This window comes from Lissotriton vulgaris, chromosome 4_1 (assembly GCF_964263255.1).
Source record: "Lissotriton vulgaris chromosome 4_1, aLisVul1.2, whole genome shotgun sequence".
NCBI classification, from domain to species: Eukaryota; Metazoa; Chordata; class Amphibia; order Caudata; family Salamandridae; genus Lissotriton; species Lissotriton vulgaris.
Window position 1 is genome coordinate 974595902 of NC_141691.1, and position 15136 is coordinate 974611037.

Below are 15136 nucleotides of genomic sequence, written 5' to 3' on the forward strand. Positions count from 1 at the left end.
TAAAAATCAATAAATACCCTCTTCAATCTGGTAAAGAAATCCGAAACACTTTCATCCTTCTTCTGTTTACACGCTGTCAACTTGTCCCAATCCACCTTTCGAGGCGAAACAAGGAATGCATGTAGGTAATAATCTGACCTGGCAGAACCAAGATTTCAGGTTTAGGTTTATCGCCAGGCATGCGATCCTTGTCCCATTCTTTAATCTGGTCCTAAGTCCCTCCGAACTCTGTAGCATGATCCTGATCATGCACCTGGCGCCATACATCAACAGGGACTTGTAGACTGAAAAATAACTTGATGTCAGCTAGGGTCATGACAGCTGAAGAGGCCGCCTCGGTGAGCTCTTTATAGTAAGCAGTAGGATTTTTACGGGGGTCGGGGAGTTGTGACTTCAGATAAAGGACCTCACTCCTTTTCCAAGGGGTATAGACCCATTGCTCCTGAAATCGTGCATCCACTCGAGTCACTTGATCCTGATCATTTCTTAATTCTGGTATTTCAGGATGGTAAATAGGATGAACTTCCCGCATAGGATGCTGGGAATCCCAAGTTGGACATTTCAAGTGCAGCCGCCCTTGACATTTCAATAAAGTCTCGACATTTCTGTACACATTTTACAAGCCTAATTCAAAATTATGAGCCTAGTCTAGAATATCATACATTATTTGAGGGGCTCTTCCGTCGGGAAACACTGTTTCCATAAGGAAATAAGATGGGTAGCCATATGTTCCAGGGCGTGCTGCTGCATCACAGGTTCATAATCTCTAGAGTATTCCATATATCACCTATAGTATACACGGCATTCCGCATCCATTTGGACGCCTGATTCGCAACCGTCTGTTTCTCGTCTAACCCTACTGCTGATCGAGTAAACAACCTTCGTGCCCCAAGATCCCCTGGAACACGAGAGGGAGTTTGGTCAGCTAGGGTGGGGGTCGTGCTTGAAGACTGAGAAACCCAAGCTGGAAAAGGAGAGGCCAAAACAACTGTGGACCCAGTGGGAGAGGACGACGCATCGGGCACTAGAGGAGCCGATCCAAATTCGAAAGGAGACAAAACAGAAGAAGTTCCCATAGAGGCAGGGGCCGATGCCATAGGAGCCGAGGCTGGAGTCAAAGGGACCGCAGGATATATGCGCTGAGGGGCATAAGGGGGGTGGACGCATATCTAATAAATCCTCTATTTCATCCTCTGGCTCAGTCCTAGTTACATAGCTTTTATCTACCTGCAACCTGAATTGTCTATTCGAGCAATCAATAGCTATAGCTTTCTGTGTGATCGTCTGGCCTCCTTTCATTTTACATAACTTCTCTGCCCTAATGCGTCTACACTTTGCTTCCTTCTGCCACATATTCAAAGAATCAAACATTGTCTGTCGACTTCGTTTGGAAAATAATCGATCCTGTAAGTAATGTATTTTCTTCTCATCGAAAGACCCGGTTAAAGGCCATTGCAGTTCCACATTATCTTTAGTATATTTATGCCACAGTGCATTAAACAAAATAGGTAAAATGCCATGTTTAACATACATATCATGACTCGGGCTACCCTCTGGCAGGGCATGCTGACTTTCATTCAATCGCGTGCCTTTTCGGCAACAGCAAAATCCAAAACACAATTTACTAAAACACGGCATCCTTATCCACCAACAGTTCAATCTCATTCAGAAAAAAACACTCTTTCAAATATGGCAATGTTCAGACATTCTCAGACATTCAAAGATAAGAAGTACAGACAAAACAATACATACATGAGTGCATTCAAAAGAACAGAAAGTTCAAAAATAACATGTCTTTTCCAAAACAGAAGAACGGAGCCCGTCGACTCCCTTTCATGGAGAACTAATCAACTCAGATCTCCAGACCGACAAACACCAAAATCAGGCGGTCCAGAGACTACCAAGAGACCGGTGGACAGAAGTTAACCACAGACCGACCTACAAACCATCCTGCGATCCTCCTGGTTCACCCTCAGGACTATTCTGACTAAGCCCGCTGCCTTAGCGTCGGTTCAGATGTGTCCAGAAGACGACCCAGGTATGATCACAGGCTTTTCCGAGAGCAGTCCGGCCGAATGTGTACTAAACAGGCCACACCAAGGCGTCTAATCAATGTCTCTATTATTCACCAAACAAGTCCGGGGAGCATCTGCCCGTGCAGCCACACTGCTGCCCCGTCAGACCCCCAAAGTTCTCTGTGGTACACCGACCACCAAATCCAATACAGTTAACTGCTTCAAAGCACCTCTCAACAGTGCGTTCCAACAGACACCAATCACAAGTGACTCACCTGGTGCACGCAGGTACAATTGCGTATTCTCCACTGCCAACTCCTGAAGACCAACACAGTCAGCTCCTGGGTTACGCCCGTAGGACTCCGGCGAAGGGTCACTAGCAGCTGAGGCTCCCTGATCGCGAGAGCGGAGGAAGTCAGAATTTCTGGTCAGTCCACCCCCTCGACCAGAGCTCCCCTTTCTTTGTCCTTTTTACCCGGTTACGGGAGGACGACTCCACTGCGGATTCCCACCAGAGTCGCCAACTGACGTATCATAAAAATAACATAAGGAGCTATACTTACCAATAGCCATGATACCAATCACCAAATAACCAGTCAGTTGGCAGTAAAGAAAGTTCAATCGTTTATTATGCAAAATACTCTATAGAGGAGCCTCTACCATCCTCTCCCATCAAGGTGCGTGGAGAAGACTGCTGGCTTACATTCAAAACAGCACATATATACTTTCAGCATGGTACATGAAGTCACCGTAAATGGAAAAACACTACTTGGTCCTCGAGGAAGGACTATATATGGCACACATGATTAGTTCAAAGCTCTGCTTAGTTATTATTTGGGAGGTCAGATGGGGTGACTCCCTTTCGTCCCGGTGCCCGGGAGTGCAGGCACGGCACCTTCAGGAATGCGCTTATCACACCCAAAACCAAATGCGACCTTGAGTCCCAGGGCATGGAAAGAATAATGTGCATTCAGCTGCTTTCAGTAACTCAACTGAACCAGGGCCTGACAACCACTGTAAGGTAACACGTGATTACGGCTCGTGTCTAACATAAACAGAGGAAGATGGCGTCTGTATGGTTCTCGGCCTACTTGAAGTAAACAGAACAAACAAACAGCATATACCCCTACCTACTAGCTAAAACAGATACAGGTTAGACTTAATGCATACTTACATAAAACAGTTCATAGATACATCATGCTAACACAACATATATATATATAGCTAATACCACAGACATAGGGGAAATCGGATTTTATCCCTCAAGGGGTACTGAAGGTGCTAGGTGCAGGGACATGGCCCCTTACACTGCGAGTCGGAACGGAAGCGCCCTAGCAGAGCTATCAGTGCTGAGTGACCCTTGCAATGGACGTGCACAGAGTGCTTCCTACCAGACCAGAGTTACCATAAAAGAGTGGCACGTGACCACGGAGGAGATCTTGTGGATATTGCAAGTCGGTATCATTGAGGTATATTAGGCAGAGCTTCCAATGTGAGGAAAAGACTTTGCAGAGTGCAGGCAGGTTTTATTAAACCGGGGTAGAAACGCAATGGCAGAGGTGTTTAAGTGGGGCCATGCACTGAATTGGGACACAGCAGATTCCCAGTGGCAGGGGACGCTGCTAACTGTGCGTGTGTAAGGAGCTATTGATTTGCCATTTTAACCTGCTTTTAAATACACTGAAAATACTTACACTTTGCTTTTCTCAGTGCTCCTCACCTGATTCTCCTCCCCTTCCCCGGTCTGCCACGGCAAGTGTCGATTGTGCTGAGATCTTCCTGGGAGCTGCAATCACTTCTTGTTTGGTTTGGCGCTCTAGCCTTCGTGCCCCCAGCACTTACTTAGGTCTGTGCTCATGTGCACGGGCAGCGGACGCATTCAGCGGGCGGGCCAGTGGCACGCCAAAGGCGCGCCAGTGGCACGCCAAAGGCGCACCAAAGGCAAGCACATCTGCGCCCGTCTGCGTCCGGCTGACCAGGGGCCAGAACCCCTGGTAGTTTAAATAACATTCTCACCTACAGTGCGCAAACCTTAATGACTCTAAGAGCTATGAAAAATAAGGAATCAGCACCCATCCAAGAAGTGTTTTTTTTTCAATAATTTCAAAGGTCCATAATGCATATAAGAGTCTTGTGATAAATGAATCCGGATTTCAGTGACATTTTCTTTTCCAAAGTTCTTTATTATAATGATACAAGTCAGGAAAAAATCCAACAACACATATGGATTCCCTTCATAGCCTCTTTAGGCTAAGAAGGGAATCCATATGTGTTCTTGGATTTTTTCCTGACTTGTATCATTATAATAAAGGACTTTGGAAAAGAAAATTTCACTGAAATCCAGATTCATTTATCACAAGACTCTTATATGCATTATGGACCTTTGAAATTATTGAAAAAAAACACTTCTTGGATGGGTGCTGATTCCTTATTTTTCATTCCGATTTGGGTTTTGCCCTTGAAGGAACAGACAGGGTTGTGTTCTTTGGATTCACAAGCACCATCCCCACTACTCTCAAGCCACAGGTGAAAGCAGGTGCATTATTTCTTTGCCTCAACCCTTACCTCTGTGTAGGACTCTAAGAGCTACTTCAGGCCCCAATTGTCTACACTCATTGTCCCCCGTCAGTAGTTCCTTAAGTTGCCCTCACTTTAAACCTATTTTTTATGGTAAGGAAGTCCCAGCGACTATAACCACACTAAAATTTCTCCTCCTAAACTGTCGCTCCCTTCCCAAACATTCACTAGAAGTGACATTCCTGCTGGAGGATCATAACCCGGATGCTCTATTCAATCAATCAATCAATCAATCAAAGACATTTATAGAGCGCACTACTTACCCGGAGGGTCTCAAGGCGCTTGGGGGGGGGGGGGGGTGCTGCTACTGCTCGAACAGCCAGGTCTTGAGCTTCTCCCTGAAGGAGAGGTGGTCTTGGGTCAGGCGCAGGTCAGGAGGGAGGGAGTTCCAGGTCTTGGCGGCCAGGTAGGAGAAGGACCTTCCTCCTGTTGTCGTTCTTCGGATGTGGGGGACGGCGGCGAGGGCGTGACTGGCTGATCGGAGATGGCGTTTGGGAGCGTAGAAGTTGATGCGGTTGTTGAGGTAGCTCGGGCCTTGATCGTGTAGGGCTTTGTGTGCGTGGGTGAGGAGACGGAAGGTGATTCTTTTGTTGACGGGGAGCCAGTGCAGGTCTTTCAGATGGCCAGAGATATGGCTGTGTCGTGGGATGTTGAGGATGAGTCTGGCTGAGGCGTTCTGGATCCGCTGGACTCTCTTCTGGAGCTTGGCGGTGGTTCCGGCGTAGAGGGCGTTGCCGTAGTCCAGTCGGCTGGTGACGAGGGCCTGGGTGACCGTCTTCCTGGTCTCGGTGGGGATCCACCGGAAGATCTTCCGTAGCATGCGCAGGATGTTGAAGCATGACGAGGAGACGGCGTTGACTTGTCTGGTCATGGTGAGGGAGGAGTCCAGGATGAAGCCCAGGTTGCGTGCGTGGTCTGTCGGTTTGGGTGCGGTGCCCAGGGCGGGGGGCCACCAGGAGTCATCCCAGGCGAAGGGCGAGGAGCCCAGGATGAGGACTTCGGTCTTGTCTGAGTTCAGTTTCAGGGGGCTGGTCGTCATCCACTCGGCTACGTCTTTCATCCCTTCGTGAAGGTTGGCTCTGGCGGCGGCAGGGTCGTTGGTCAGAGAGAGGATCAGCTGGGTGTCGTCAGCGTAGGAGATGATTTTGAGGTTGTGTTGGCGTGCGATGGCCGCGAGGGGGCTCATGTAGATGTTGAAGAGGGTGGGGCTCAGCGAGGATCCTTGAGGGACGCCGCAGATGACTTCGGTGGCCTCTGACTTGTACGGTGGTAGAAGGACTCTCTGTGTTCTTCCGTCGAGGAAGGAGATGATCCATTCCAGTGCCTTCTCCTGGATTCCGACGTTGCTGAGGCGCTGCACTAGGGTGCGGTGGCAGACAGTGTCGAATGCCGCGGAGAGGTCTAGGAGGATGAGGGCCGCTGTTTCTCCGTTGTCCATCAGGGCTCGGATGTCATCGGTGGCAGCGATGAGGGCGGTCTCGGTGCTGTGGTTGGCTCGGAAGCCAGACTGTGAGGGGTCGAGGGATCCATTCGTCTCGAGGAAGGCGGCCAGCTGCTTGTTGACGGTCTTCTCGATGACTTTGGCTGGGAACGGGAGGAGCGAGATGGGGCGGTAATTCTTGAGTTCGGTGGGGTCCGCTGTTGGTTTCTTTAGAAGAGCGCTGAGTTTGGCGTGCTTCCAGCTCTCAGGGAAGGTGGCGGTGTTGAAGGAGGTGTTGATGATGTCCCGCAGGTGGGGTGCAATGACAGCGTCGGCCTTGTTGAAGACGTGGTGAGGGCAGGGGTCGGTCGGAGATCCGGAGTGGATGGAGTTCATCATGCGGACGGTGTCTTCGGTGCTGATCGGGGTCCAGGCGCGGAGGGTGGTGGTGGGGGGCGGTGGTTCGGTCGTGGCGGTTGTGGCGTGCGTCGGTTGAGTCCTGACCGAGACTTGGTTACAGGAGGAAGAGGATCCGGCTATCACTCAGATCCTACTATCGGGGTACTCATTGCATAGAGTGGACCGTAAGTCGGGAAGAGGTGTCGGCCTAGCCATAATTTTTAAAGATAACTTCTGTTGCCACTCAGCTGCTGAGGAAATACCTGATTGTGAAGGCATGACCTTCTCGTTAGAATTCTCACCAACCAGTATCTTCTCCAGCCTATTATTATATCGCAGCCCCGGACCCATAGGTTAATTCCTGAATAGACTCCCAATGCGTGTTGCAGAACTGGCCCTGAGTCCAGCAAACTTCATGGTTCTAGGGGACCTCAACATCCAACTGGACGACCCCTCCAACCGTTTAGCTGCTGAACTTCTAGCCGGTCTGTCGGCACTCCAAATCATGCAGAAGGGCTTTGCCCCCACTCACATCAAGGGGTACCTTCTTGATTCTGTGTTCAGCAACGCTCAGAATCTCCTAGTTGACACCCCATCTCCATTCCGTGGACTGACCACTTGCTAGTCCCTCTGGCTTGGGAAGCTGCTGCTTCCCCCTGCCGCATACAGTGTTGTTCCACTGCTGGAAAGGAAGTGGTCAAACCTTTCAGTCACCCAATGGTCCTCATTGTTAGCCGCTTCTACCCCTGTCTCTCTCTCTCTGATCCTGACATGGCCAACAGTAACTTTAATCTCCGGATACAAAAGTCGCTTGACTCACTACTTCCAAAGAAACCCTCCTGTATAAACTCCAAACACAAACTGGCACTAAATTAACAAACTGGCACTCCCCTAAATTAAGAGAGCTCAAACAAATATGTAAGAAGCTTGAAAGGTGCTGGAGACTAAACTTGGCAGAAGACAGGAAAAAGGCCTACAGGGAAGCCTTCAAGAATTAGTCAAAGTCAAAAGTCAAATAATTTATATAGCGCGCTACATACCCAGAGGGTCCCAAGGCGCTTGAGGAAGGGTGGGGAATTACTTGTCGAATATCCAAGTTTTAAGTTGCTTTCTGAATGCTAGGTGGTTCTGAGTGAGGCGAAGGTGAGTGGGATGTGAGTTCCAGGTTTTGGCTGCCAGGTAGTAGAAGGATCGTCCTCCCATGGTGGTTTTGTTGATGCGAGGTACAGCAGCCAGGGCTTGGTTGGAGGAGCGTAGCTGGCGGGAGGGGGTGTAGAAGGAAAGTCGTGTGTTGAGGCATTGGGGTCCAAGTTCGTAAAGTGCTTTGTGTGCGTGGGTTAGGAGGCGGAATGTTATCCTCTTATTGACGGGGAGCCAGTGGAGGTTTTTCAGGTGACTAGAGATGTGGTCTTTGCGCGGGATGTCTAGTATGAGTCTGGCTGATGCGTTCTGGATGCGTTGGAGTTTGTTCTGAAGTTTTGCGGTGGTACCGGCGTATAGGGTGTTACCGTAGTCCAGGCGGCTCGTGACCAGTGCGTGGGTGACCATTTTTCTAGTTTCGGTGGGGATCCACCGAAATGTTTTTTGGAGCATGCGAAGAATGTTGAAGCAAGATGATGAAACGGCGTTGACTTGTCTGTTCATCGAGAGTGAGGAGTCTAGGATGACGCCCAGGTTCTGTGCGTGGTCCGTCGGGATGGGTGCTTTTCCAAGGGCCTCTGGCCACCAGGAGTCATCCCAGGCGGAGGGGGAGGTACCTAAGATAAGGACTTCTGTTTTGTCTGAGTTCAGTTTCAGACGACTGAGCTTCATCCACTCGGCTACTTCTTTCATTCCTTCATGTAGGTTGGTTTTGGCGGTGTTCGGGTATTTGGTGAGTGAGAGGATCAGTTGAGTGTCATCAGCGTAGGAGATGATGTTGAGGTTGTGTTGGCGTGCGATGGTCGCGAGGGGGCTCATGTATACGTTGAAGAGGGTGGGGCTGAGTGAAGATCCTTGTGGCACGCCGCAAATGACTTCAGTGGCCTCTGACTTGAATGGTGGAAGGCGGACTCTCTGAGTTCTTCCGGTAAGGAACGAAGTGATCCATTCCAGAGCTTTTCCTTGGATTCCGATGTTTCTGAGGCATTGTAACAGGGTGCTATGACGGACTGTGTCGAAGGCTGCGGAGAGGTCAAGGAGGATGAGGGCGACTGTGTCTCCATTGTCCAGTAGAGTTCGAATGTCGTCTGTTGCTGCGATGAGTGCGGTCTCAGTGCTGTGTTTTGCTCTGAAGCCGGACTGTGAGGAGTCGAGGGATTTGTTGGTTTTGAGGAAGGCGGCGAGTTGGTTGTTGACAGCTTTCTCGATGACTTTGGCCGGGAATGGAAGGAGCGAGATGGGGCGGTAGTTTTTGAGTTCGGTGGGGTCAGCTGTGGGTTTTTTCAGAAGGGCGCTGAGTTGGGCGTGTTTCCAGCTTTCCGGAAAGTGGCGGAGTTGAGGGAGCAGTTGATGACGTCTCGGAGGTGTGGTGCTATGATGGAGTCTGCTTTGTTGAAGATGCGGTGAGGGCATGGGTCTGTTGGGGACCCTGAGTGGATGGAGTTCATCAGGCGGATGGTGTCCTCAGTGGAGATTGGGTTCCAGTCATTAAGGATGTTCAAGGGGGATGAAGGTACGGTAGAAGGTTGGGTGGGTTGGTCTCCGGGTTGGTTGTTGAAGCTGTTGTGGATGTCTGCGATTTTGTCGTGGAAGAACGAAGCTAGGGAGTTGCAAAGGGTTTGAGAGGGAGTGATGTCGTTGGAGTTGGCAGTAGGGTTGGTAAACTCTTTGATGATGTTGAATAATTCCTTGCTGTTGTGGGCGTTGTTGTCTAGTCGGTCTTTGAATGCGGCTTTCTTGGCAGTCCGGATTAGTTGCTGGTGTATGCGGGTGGCGTTTTTGAAGGCGTCCCTGTTGCTGGTGTTTGGGTCTTTTTTCCAGGCCTTCTCAAGGGAGCGACAGAGTTTCTTGGATTTCTTAAGATCATCGTTGAACCAGAGTGCGTTTTTGGTGCCTAGTTTGATTTGGCGTTTTTTCAGAGGTGCTAGGTTGTCGGCGCTGTTGGTTAGCCATTGAGTGAGGTTAATGGCTGCTTGGTTGGGGTTCGAAGAGTGGGCAGGGGGGTTTTGAAGAAGTGCTGAGGAGATCTGGTCGATGGTGATTTTGTTCCAGTTTCTTCGCAGAGTAGGTTGAGGATGGTTGTGGGTTGTGGTCTTTTTGTAGACAAAGTGAACGCAGCTGTAGTCCGTCCAATGGAGAACTGTGGTGTGACTGAAGGAGATATGTTTGCTGGAGGTGAAGATGGGGTCGAGTGTGTGACCTGCGTAGTGAGTGGGGGTATTAACAAGTTGTTTGAGTCCGAGGTTGGCAAGATTGTCCAGAAGGGTGGTGGCGTTGCTGTCGTTGCTTTTTTCCAGGTGGAAGTTGAGGTCTCCCAATAGAATGTAGTCCTCGGAGGGGAGGGCGTGTGGGGTGATAAAGTCAGTGATGTCTTCACTGAATTGTGCACGGGGTCCTGGAGGTCGGTAGAGGAGGGTGCCTCTGAGTGTGGTCTTGGGGTCGGTGTGGATCTGGAAGTGAAGGTGTTCGGCGCTAGCAAGGTTGACGTCTGAGCTGGTTGAGATGCGGATGGAATTCTTATGGACGATGGCTATGCCTCCTCCTGTTTGCTTGGTGCCCATACCGCAAGGGGCCCCTGCAGATGGGACTGAAGGGCAGGATGCAAGCTGGAGGTGCATCGGGTGAGCTGTCTCGCTTCCCAGAAGAGCAGACATGGTGGGAATCCCCGAGGCCACCACAGAAATGCAGGATGAACACTCTGCATGCCTTTCACACCTCCGCATCTATGGAGGTAAGAAGAGCAAGAGGTCTCCGCTTCCCACTGGGCAAGCTCCTTCAATGTTCCTCTCATCCACCAGAGCTGCTCCCCACCATCCCCTGCCAAGTCTGTATGCCGGTCCAGATGTGTTGCGACGGACACCAGGCTCCTGACGTGAGGGGCGAGAGCGGGCGAGGACGAAGCTGACGGCCACCGGGGTGGTAATGAGAGTTTACATTCCGGCTAGGAATTATTTGCAGACTCTTGGGAGCTGAGAGACAGCCACAGCCTGTGAGAGCCGAGCGAGTGAAGGAGGAGAACAAGCAATGGCTTCAGTAATCCGACGTGTGTGATTGAGACAGAGAGGGTGGAGCAAGTGAGTGGCCGGGACCTGTGGGCTAGGAGAGAGGCGCGTGCACTTGGGAGAGCAGTCTGCTCATTTTCAAGTATTGCACTCGTGCTTGTGGCGCGCCCCTGCTTGCTCCCGCAAGCTGGATGCGGCCACAAGCACAAGTGTGTGCTTGAAAATGACCAGAGCGATGGCTAAAGGTCCTCCTATGCAGTGCATGCGCACTGCGCAGGCGAGACCTAAAAAAAGAACTCATAGATGATCAATTTTGAGAAACTATTTCACCTAAAATGTTTAACTGATAAGTTCACCGAGAAAACCATTTACCATTTGGTAGGAACCAGTTCACATGTCTCTTTTCTAAACTTTTCTTAAACAGGATTTTAAAGATGTAATTGCCATACATTTTGAAAATGGAATTCTCTATTGGCATTTCAGCAAGGTTTGCATACATCCTTTTCCACTTTGTCCCCACCTTCTCGCATCCTGTCAGTGAGTGACTATTATTTTTTATTTATTATTGTTATTGTGGGGTGTAACTGCCCCCTCCCACGACCAGAGCTCCTCTTGCCTCCTTCCACTGTTTGTCCCCTCCATATTCCTCTTGCTTCCTCATCATCCATGCTTGTTTTCTTTCTTTGGGGGTAATTAACTGATCTCTTTCACCCATTTTTCAGGTACACCTGCACAGCTCAGCTGTTGTAATGAATAAAAATCTTAAAAAGGGCTTAGAGGGGCGTGGCTAAGATGGCAACCTGACCAGACGTGGTTAGCTGAGGCTCCTCATCGCGGCCCTTCACCCTCAGTGTTTTCAGCAAGCTGTCCGCTCTGCAAAGCACAGGCAAGTATAGCGCAGGGAGTGGGGCTCCCGCAGCACCTATTGAGAGGGGTTGAACAAGCTACCTACCCCCAGAACACGGCTCTGATCGCTTTGGCAGGCTCCGACGAGCTTCAGCAAATAAGGCGACCAGACAGTAATGGCCGCGGGACATTGCCGTAGTGAGGCCGGTTCAGCATCCCGCGATTGCTCTTGCCGAAGCGGAGGTACGGCGTTGCCATGACCCGCTGTACAAGAGCACCCCCGGCGCCGGAGGCGGAGGCCTGGTGGGCGCGAAACTAGGAACGTTGCCCTTGCCTGGCCGGGTAGCCGGAGGCCCATTAGGACATTTGCCGGCCCTTGGGAGGCCCCCCTGCAGAGCAAGTAATGGAGCGGCACACCCGGTGGAGAGCCTGCCGTGCCCTGAGGGGGAAGACTGCTGTGCAGCCTGCCCCGGGTCGGCCCGGACAGGCTTGGGGAAGATGGAGGCTGCCTGGTAAGGGAGTAGCGGAGTCCTGAGCAGTTTGACATCAGCAGTGGGGAGCAAGCGGTAAGTGTTGAGCGGCCCCCACCCTGCCAGGGGGGTGCTCTGCTCCACTAGCGGACGCAGTACAGGCAGCAGAGGAAGCGGCCGGGCAGGCGCAAAACTTAAGTGCGCTGCCGCAGCCCTACTGAAGAAGCCTGCCGAGATCGGTGCAGGAGGGCCTTTGTTCCTTTGGGCCCCACCGCAAGGCTTGTGGATGTGCCTTTTTGGTTGGGGCGGAGCCTAAACCCGGGCCGGGTGCGGTCTCAGTTGAGCGCCTGTGGTGAGTACCATGTATAGGTCTGAGACTGGGTGGACGTCTGGCCCTTGTCGGACATTCGCTGGACACTGCCCTCACACCCCCGCAGACTGTGTATTGACGCCAGCCCCCCTGCCGACGACGTCCAGGAACAGTAAGTGTCTTGCCCTCAGAGAGAGGGAGCACGGATTGAGCGCAGCCCGCGCTGGGGGTGGGCAGGTGTCGCCAAAATTGAGGGCGCGGATCTGCAGCCTGAACTGAAGGGTGCTGGGCCCTGACCACGTGAGTGAGCTCTGACCAACGCAGGCAGGGGTGGTGCCTACAGATGCGTAAAAGGCCCCCCTGGGGTCCAAGGTGGCATCTGGCTCACCGGAATAGGCCCTAGGGACTGCAAGGCGGCGTTGATCGGTGGACTGTGCTTTTGAGTGGGCCTGGTTGAGGTCATCTCCCTCATGAAAGGATTCTAATTCTCAGAGGAGGCGTCACCCGGCTAGTGTGGGGCACTACGGACAGTGAAAGCTGGAAGGTGGGGCTCGAAGGCCTACCTGGCAAAGCACTGGTCCTTCTGTGTGGGCAATGCTCTTGGGGACCTTGATCTGGGGGGACCTTTGGTGCGGACCGTCTTCTTGATTTTCGCTGCGCTCTCTGTGGTGGTGGTTGCCCTCCAGCTGTCCTGCCTCACCGTTCCTCGCAAGGCCAGACGTAGCTCGCATTTGCCCTCAAGGCGGTGATCTGGTGGACTTATTTAGGTGCTTCACGACTGGAGAGGCTGCTACGCCTAGAGAGCATTTCCTATTGGGTGCACCCCCAGCATTATCCCTGGCATGGCTTCGGTGAGGAAAAAGGGGGACCGCACATTGAAAGACATGCTCATCAAGGGGTCAACGCTGGGTGATAGGGGTCAACTTGCATTACCAGCATCGCCTTCGACCACCGGACAGGCCAAGAGCGAGGTACCCATCACCAGGTCTTTTCTGGAAACTCTCTTTAACACCCTCAGAGACGATTTTCAAACCCTAAAACAGGACGTGGCAGGAGAGGTCCGCGAAATACGCTGGGATGTTGATGCGCTGGGTGAACGTGTGGCCGCTGTTGAGCAGGAGGATCGATCTAAATCGGAGGAAATTGAACATCTGCAACATGAGGTACTCCGCCTTCTTGACCAACAGGTGGACTTGCAAGCCCATGCAGAGGACCTTGAAAATAGGTCCCGAAGGAATAACACTCAAATGAGAGGCGTTCCATTGCAGGCCGAGGGGAAAGATGTCATAGGGTACCTTCAAGGTCTCTTCAGGGACATACTGGGGACTGACCAGTACTTTGAGGTTCGCATTGACAAAGCCCACTGTGTGGGTTTAGGGAGGAAATCCCCAGCCCCTCCACCCGACATCTTGGCCTTCTTGCCGGTTTTCCCCCCTCAAAGAACGTGTTCTGAGAGAGGCCTGTTCGAAACAACCGATCACCTACCGGGGTCACGCCATTGCTCTTTATCAGTATTTGGCCTCCATCACTCTCCAGAAACGTAAAGCCTTTAGGGAGGTGACCGCTTTCCTTAAATCCAAGGGGGTGGCCTACTCTTGGGGCCATCCCTTTCACATAATTTTCAAATGAAATGTCAGGATTCAGCATCTCCAGTCCCTTCAGGAAGCTAACGAGCTTCTGGGCCTTGCTCAAAACGGTCTGGATTCCTCCCCAAATCCTTCACCAAAGTCGTTGAGGGACGAATGGCAGACGATAAGGCGTCATTGCTCGTCTAACTTCGGAGCAAAACCAGACCAAGCTACAATGAATGCTGAAAGAGTCTGAGCTTTGGCGGCTGTTTCCCGAGATACCACATCCCCTGACTCTCTCTAAACTGGCAATGGGGACTGCAGACGCATGAGTTACTAGCTACCTGGGGGCGGGTGGGTGGGCAGGAAGCCTGGGTTGCCCTGGTACCATGACCACTCTTCTTCTTGAGGACTGAGTGACTGCAGCTCCGGCTGCGGATGCTGGACAATTTTTTAGATTGGGGGAGGGTTTGTTGGTGTTAGGGTGGGGGGGAGGATCGGGAATGGGTTGGGAGGGGGGGCTGGGTAGAGGGTGGGTGGAACCGGTGTGCAATCTTTGGGGTAGTTATGCAATAGGATTCTTATGCGCTAAGGAGCTTATGCAGCACAGAGATCTGAGCACGCGCCGCTTACATTTTCCCCCTTGATAATAGGACACTGTACGACCGCACCATTTCCAAGTCCTTTCTCATGACCCAAGTCCTAACTCTTAATGTGAAGGGGTTAAACAACCCCATCAAGAGACATGCCATACTGAGCTACCTAGAGAATTCGGGGGTCTCTATCTGTTTAGTGCAGGAGACACTTTTGCTACCCAAAGATTGGCATAGAATGAGGTCCCGGGCCTTTCCTCACCAATTTTATTCCTCTATGTCGGATAAATAGGGGGGGTGGCCATACTTCTTGTGAGGCACTTCCAGGGCAGGGTTGGGGATAAGGTAGCGGAGACGAAAGGAAGACTGTTGGCATACAGGTTTTGGGTGGGCGACACCTCTGTAGTCATAGGTTCTACATACGCCCCTAATTCTGGTCAAGAGCCATTTCTTGCAGATTTAGTTTAATACATCCTCCGTTATCAGGACAGATGGATCTTACTGGGGGGGATGTATGTCATTACTACGCATGCTTTTACAACGCATGCCTTTACCACGCAACTTTTACAACGCAAGTCGTTACAACGACTTGCGTTCGGGGGCACTGGATAGTGAATAGTTTAATTTACTATTCCAACTCCAGTCCCTGTGGATAGTAGGGAAGGTTTTGGATAGTAAATTAAACCATTCCCTATCCTTCAGCGCCCCCCAGCGCAAGTTGTTGTAACGACTTGCGTTGTAAAAGTTGCGTGGTAAAGGTAGTGCGTGGTAAAAGTTGTGTTGTAAATGCTGTTCC